Source organism: Pteropus vampyrus, unplaced genomic scaffold (assembly GCF_000151845.1).
Source record: "Pteropus vampyrus isolate Shadow unplaced genomic scaffold, Pvam_2.0 Scaffold107, whole genome shotgun sequence".
In the NCBI taxonomy this organism is placed as follows: Eukaryota; Metazoa; Chordata; class Mammalia; order Chiroptera; family Pteropodidae; genus Pteropus; species Pteropus vampyrus.
In genome coordinates, this window is record NW_011888888.1 from 5,334,619 (window position 1) to 5,342,431 (window position 7,813).

General features: G+C 30.7%; 1 pseudogene; it reads right to left on the bottom strand.

Annotated features, from left to right (window-relative positions):
* Positions 1-3,564: 3,564 nt before the first annotated feature.
* Positions 3,565-3,683, bottom strand: LOC111743121 (annotated as a pseudogene).
* Positions 3,684-7,813: the final 4,130 nt, after the last annotated feature.

Genomic DNA, 7,813 nt, shown 5'->3' on the forward strand with positions numbered 1-7,813 from the left:
AGGGCAATTAGTTCATGGTGGGAACACAGGCTCTGTCATACAGTTTCATATAATATTCACATTTTATTTTAAAAGTAAGGCTTCATATAGAAGGGATATATTGGAACTTAAAGAATACATAGAACACTAATATATGTAGAGGAGAATAAAGAACACATTAAATTGAGAGTAAAATCCAAAAGCCTGAAAGCACTTGTTATGGTACATAGCTGACAATGAATAGATGTCTTTAAGTAATTACAGTAACCAAGAGAGAAGATTTTCTAATTTTTTTGAGAGTCATGGTGGTTAGGAATTATCTTTTTATGAAACAGATAATAATACCCTGTAGAGTAAAACTGGGATGTGTTCTTAACTTCAGTTCTTTTTAAAATGTTTCCTGAAAGTTTGGTGCCCAATTTTGTCAAAGTGAAAGCGTGTTTCCCCAAATCCTGCTGGAATATACATTTTTCAACAAAATAAGTTTGCCATTATGATGTATTTTATTATTATAATCTAAGAACTATCTTAGAAACATAAGACCTAAGAAGATAAGTACTCCAGAGAGAACTGCAGATCAACTAGACAATTGACAATAACAAATTTGAATTTGGCAATAGCTAATGATGTCTATAAAATTCACGTCACTGGAATATTTTGACATGCTTTTAAACTAGTTTATCTTGAAAAATATAACAGGAGATTGTATATATGATTTTTTTGAGTTTATTAGTTATTCTAGGTTTATTAGTTATTCCAACATCATTTATGTAAGAATTTATCATTAACCTACTATATTATATCTTGGATCCTAGACAGTCCAGTATGTTCCATTGATCTAGCTACATATTTATTATTTACTAGGAATATATCTTTTAATATTACATTTTATAACATTTTTGTTTGTTAAAACAAATTGTTATTGTCTTAGTCTGTTTCCACTGCCACAACAAAATACTATACGTTGGGTTGCTTAAACAATAGAAATTTATTTTTTCAAAGTTCTAGACACTAGAAAGTCTAAGATCAGAAAATTCAGCAGTTTTTGATTTCTGGTGAGAGCTCTCTTCTTGGCTTGCGGATGGCTTCATTCTTGCTGTGTCCTTACATGGTAAAGAGAGAGCAAGCTCTCTAGCATCTTTTCTTATAAAGAAACTAATCCCATCAACCAGGGCTTCATCCTCATAGCCTCATCTAATCCTTATTATCTCTGAAAGGGCCCATCTCCAAACACCATCACTCTGGGGATTAAGGCTTTAACATAGGAATTTAGATGAGACACAAACATTTAGTTCATAACTTTATTCAGTCTTTGTTCTGGAAAAGATATGTTTTTCTCATTTGTTCATTTTTACAGATGAAATTTAGACTCATTCATCTATTTTTAAATTAAGTAGTATTGCTATTGTGTTTCTGTTTTATATGAGCTTCAATCTTTCTTGGAACAAAATGTAGAAAGAATAAACTAATAATTGTATTTTACTTTGGGATTTTGTCCTCATTTTATTTTTTCTGAATAAAACATTTTTGATAACTTCTACCCAAATTTTGGTTGGAAGAATCTTTAAAGGAAAGGTATTTGAATTCATTAACAATGTTTTAGTCAAATGTTAAGCCCATCTGATTTACAGTGGGAAATATATTGCTCTTTATTGAGTCCCAAGAAATCAAGTATTCATTCCTAAACAAATCCTTCTAGCCCCATAAGAGAAAGAAATATGAATACTTATAAAGATAAAAAATAATGATCTTTTGTTCCATATCTACCTGAATATAGGAGTTCGCAAACAAAATGAAAGTGGAAATGATCAATTATAGAAGTACAAATGGAAAGGACATCTACTGAAACTTATAATGTAACTTAGAGGACACTTGGGGTATATTACTGAAAGTTTGCTTAAAGACTGCGGGTTCATTAGCTTATGACATCCTCTGAGTCATGGTTGAAACCACTCAAGTCACTTCATTAAATTTCTCTCCACAAAGATTTTTGCCCTGGTTTATTGTGTTTTTCAGACATAATGAGCCTATAGTGGGAATCGTAACACTGAATCATGGGCAACATTAAGGATTTTAGCTCACCAAGAACACATATGAAAGTGTTCACCATGTAGGAGAATGCATAGACTCTATATAGCGCTTATGGTTTTAAATCATTTTTATTAAAAGAACTGCTTCATAGGCTCCACTGTTGGAATTCTTACTTTTATCAAATAGCTAGAAAGAGCACAAAGTCATAAGATAAAGAAAATGTGGCACTGTCTATAAAGGGCAATTTCTCCTTTCATATATCTCTCAGCAAAAGTGATGTACAGAATTGTATTGATGTAAGTCCTAAACAAATCAAGTCAAAAACATTTCGCTTTGAATATTTAGAAAGTATTTAAAGTTAGAAATTCTCGTATCTATATATTACATTTTGAATGTCTATAGCTGATCTCAGAATCTTCGCTAGTGAAAATATTAAAATATTTCTTAAAATACTTTAAGACAGAGAGAGAACAACCAAATGAGCAGAACAAATTTAAGAGTATCAAAAAGGGTAACCTCCTAAAACTCTAGAACATATGGAAGTATATATAACAATAGAATGATTCTTTCAACAACTTTTTAAATACAACTTCGATTTTCAGGCACTCTTAACCTAAATTCATATTTGTGGGAAGATCAAATTCAAAAATAACACAGATTAGCTTTTACGTAAGGATAATTTTATCACTGTATGTCACAGTTACACTGTTTTTGAACCCCACATGCTACACTGTGAATTAGGTCTATGATGAGGGCACTGAATTATTATAACCTTTTGCATTTTTTCCTTGCTTTTGTTTCCCAAGAATATGCTTCTTCTGGGTTGAGGGCATTACAAGCAGTGAGTCATTTTTACCAGAACATTGACAGTCACCTGAGTAGCACGACTTCTTTGTCCGAGGGGGTCGGAAACAACGTCGTTGCCCACGTCTGTTATTCTCACAACTATCTTGTACTGTGATTCAACTTCCCTGTCTAGTGAATCCAACAGCTTTATCATTCCTGACACAAAAATGAAAGGAGAATTTTATCCCAGGACCACTAAATATCTTCAATTTATGTTAAATTATAAACTGTGTAAATGAAATAATTACTATAATCAAAAATGGAAATGAACTAATACAAATCAACTTTCCCTATATATACTCCCAGCATGTAATTCATCAGCAAAATATGGCAGATGTTAATTTCCACACCAATTTAGTCACCCGTTATACAGTCTTAGTTATGTTATGTAGAAGAAATATATGTGCATAGGCTTTCTGAAGATTCATTTGGCAAAGATCAAGCTTCAGTGCTTTTCTAGCAGTAACTAAGAATTTATGGATACAGCTAACAAATTAATGTGAATATTACATGGTTTAAGAGAAAGTTGTTTTTAAAGATATTCCAATAACCACAATTTCTTAATAAAATAAATTCCAAATAGTATATATGAGCTCATTTTATTTTTATTTTTTTATTATTATTTTTTTTAGATGAGGCAACCCTTGGTTGACCTCACAGATTGTAAGGACCTTGTCAGCTTAAAATCTCTTACTTTTTATTTTTTTATGCCTACAGCACCTGGTCTTCCTAGGTGGTCCCCCATCCAAGTACTAACCAGCCCCGACCCTGCTTAGCTTTGGAGATCAGATGGGATCGGGCTTATTGAGGGTGGCATGGCTGTAGACAAGCTCATGATTTTTATTATCAATTGATATGAGAATTTTAACAGTACCTGTGTCTGGTTCAATGTAAAATTTGGGAGGTGATCCCAAGTTGCCTCCAACAATGATATATTTTATATTATTAAATGGCCAGTCTGCATCTGTAAATGTAATTTTCCAACTAGTGTATCAACTGGACTGTTTTCAAATATATTGAAGGTAAGTACCGATGAGGTTCCAATTAGATTAAATTATTTTATTCGACTCACCCTTATGATGATTGTAATAATTGCTATGGAGAAAAAAGTACATACAAATGTACCTGAGGTGATCCACCAACTGACATTGCTTTTAAATAGCTGCAATAACATTTTTACTTGGACTTCCTTTTTTAAAAAACAAATAAGTTAAGTTAATGCAATAATTCACATATTTTATTATAATAGATCACAGAATATTAATATAATAAACTTCTACGAACTAATTTTTTAAAATACTTATTATATAACTCAGGATATTTTAATATTTCAAGTTAACAATGTCTTACTTTATAGTACAGTACTTCCTTCATCAGACACTCTTACAAACAATGTATATTTAAAATGCGTTCTTGCAAAAATAGCATTATCATAATCTAGATGTTTAGGTCCAGTCTGCAGATAAAAAATAACATTGATTTTTTTTTTAAATTAAACATTTCTTTTACCATCTATCTGAATCTAAAACCAAGACTTTTGAAAACTTTGGTATAAAATAAGTGAAAATAATATTCTATAACAGTGCTGTTCAATAGGGATATATCCAAAAGTAATATAAGCCACAAATGCAAGCTGCACATAAAATTTTAACTTTTCTAGTAGTGACATTAACATCTCATCAATAGCCTAAAGTAGAATAATCACATGATTATATCAATAGATGAAGAAAAAACATATAAAAAAATTCGACACCCATTTATGATAAAAACTGATGGTAAACTAAGATTAAAGGAGAACTTCCTCAACTTCAGAGAGGACATCTACAAAAAACTACAGCTAATATTGTACTTAACGGCAAGAAAGTTAAAGCTTTCCCACCAGGGCAAGGATGTCCCCTACACTACTCTTTTTCAGCATCATACCAGAAGTTCTATTAGCCACATTTTTAAAAAGCAAAAAAAAAAAAAAAAAAAAAAAAAAAAAAAATTTTAATAAAGTATTTTATTTAATCAAACATGTCCAAAATATTACCATTTTAACATGTAATCAGCACCAAAAATTATAGATGATGTTTAATTTGTTTGTTCATACTGATTCTCTAAAATCCATTGTTTATTTTATACTTTTAGCTTATCTCAATTCAGATAAGCCACATTTGAAGTGTTCAGAAGCACATGTAGCTCATGGTTTCCATACTAGGGAGCAAAGTTTTATAATATATAAACTGTAAGTCCATTGCAAAAACTTAGATAATATTACTGTATATTCTGGCATTCTGTAGTTATTACATTGTATAATGATAAAAGTATACTATTAGCAAAACTAGAATTACAATTTGATATTCATTTGTCCATACTGATTTATTTGCCATAGATTGTTCTTTTCCTATTCCAAGCATTCTCTTCTTAAATAACTAATACATAAATATACTAATGTGTATTTAAGATGTGTAAAAAGTAGTTGTCATGAATTTATTTGCATTTTTAAAAAATGAGTTAGGTATGAGTTAGTATTAACAGGAATAATCTCTCAGAAGCAAGCTTTAAACTGCAGGCTTTGAAATCATTCAAAAACAGAATTTGAGATCCACTCTGTGAGAGAGGTCAAAGCATCTCATATTTTTGCTCTTTCACTTTACTCCCGTGGGAAGGATTGCAGGGCAAACATGATGCATTCAGGATCTTTCATAATGTTAAATAAAAAGGGCAATGTTAAGATCTCTCCCTCACAGCTCATGCACGATCACACAACCCTCAGGGTAGCCAAAGCTAGAGTAGGTCTGAGGCCATCCAAGAGGAGTGGAAAGAATGTGATCGCATGCTGTTTCTGGTTTTTCTGAGGTCCTTTTTGTGCCTTGGCCACATTCACATTAATTATTTTCCTTAACAAACAGCCAACACCTATGAAGGAAGGGCGTTATGTGTGGCAACTATATGACAAGTTGGTGCAGAAAAGCATAGATGAATAGCATTGTTTTCTTAAAATTCTACCATGTACTAAGAGCTATAAAAATTAGAGATCTTAAATGAATTGTCAAATGGAAAAATAGGTTTTGTGTGAATAAAATAGAATATTAGGTGATCTCTAAAGCACTTTTTAATCTTACAATTCTGCAATCTATATTCTAAATGTAGATAAGGAGAGGTGACACAAAGAACACTCATGGCACTGAACCAGATACCAGGTAAGTTAATAATTCACACCGGTAGTACTACTGTAAATTTACTGTATGCTTTCTCTATACTATTTACATTTAAACAATATGAAAAAATAGAAATGAATTGAGCTTTGAGAAGAAATACAACAATAAGAAAATAACCAGAGGAAACACAAACATACACAAAAATTATATATATGTCAGAGAAGACATCATAGTTCACTGTAGGGAAAAAACTGTGTGAATTGCTATTACAAATGAAAAAAATCAATTGAATTCCTACTTCATTTCAAATCACAAAATTAGGATATTTTCCAGAATATATAAATATATCATACAAATCAATAAGGAAGAAAAAGAATGAGTAAATACATGTTTATGCTTTTTAGATAAAGGAAACACAAATATTTCATTTTTTACACAATAAGTGAATATATGAAAGAATGTGCAACTTCATCACTAATCGTGCAAGTACGATAAACTGCATAAGAGAACTAGATATCATGAAAAGAATATTGATCCAGAGCAATGCTCACACATTTCTAGTGAGAATGTAATGTCATGCAACGACTTTGGAAAACAACTTGGCACTACAGTCACTACACTACACTTAGGGACCAAGATTAACAAAACAACATGAGATTGAATCAGGCACAAGAGAAACTGACACAATAAGAGATGCTCAACATGGAATTTTGTTTTACAGAAAATATGTTTTTATCAGTAGAAAAGTATACACTAAAATAATGATAAAAATTATAGTAGAGTAGATCCATAAACTAGCATTTTCATTTATCATTATCAAGTATTATGTATTGTACATAATTGTATATGCTATACTTTTATACAACTGCCAATGCAGTAGGTTTGTTTACACTAGAATCACCACAAACACATGAGTAATTGCATTGCACTGTGCTGTTATAATGGCTATAGTATAACCACTGTCATATATAAGATCTGCCATTGACCTAAAAGTTATGAGGTTCATGATTCTATCTTACATATTTGATCATTTACAGACATCATGACAAGGTAGTTCTGCTCTTAAGTATAAACCCTAGAAGCGTTGCATGTAGGCACCAAGAGAAATACAAAAGAATGTTCATTACAATATTAAGCAAAATTTAAGAGAAAATCCAAATCTCTATCAATGAGAGAATGGTTATAATCACACAATGGAATATGAAGGCATATAATGGAATACTATAGCAACTAGGTAGGTGAGTAGACAAATGATAGAGGATAGATAGATAGATAGATAGATAGATAGATAGATAGATAGATAGAACTATAAAAACCCCAAAACAATGACAAATACAAAATTCAGGATATTGGTTGCACGTGAAGGAAAAGAGGGGGTGATAAAGGGTAGTAACACAGCTGTTAGTAATGTTCTAGTTTTGAAGAGAGATGATGGGTTCAAGGGTTCATTTTATTGCTACATGTCATAACTTGCAAATATGTTATCTTGTAAATATCAAATATTACATCATAAAATAGTAATTAAAAATATTTTAACTAATAAAATATATTAGGGTGATTTTTTAAATCAATGCTCATTAAAGAGAAATGACCTAATAAAATACATGGTTAACAATACTAATATAAAGCAATATTCATTTTTTATTATTTTATTAATAAGTTAAATATATATAAAATAGTTTGGATTTATTATATGCCAATTCATTGTTCAACATTAAAATTACATGGCTATCACAGGTACTCTGGTGAAGGTCACTCTTCAATTAATTAAGATAAATTCAGAGTTAATGATATCTACTAGTTTACTGGAGTTT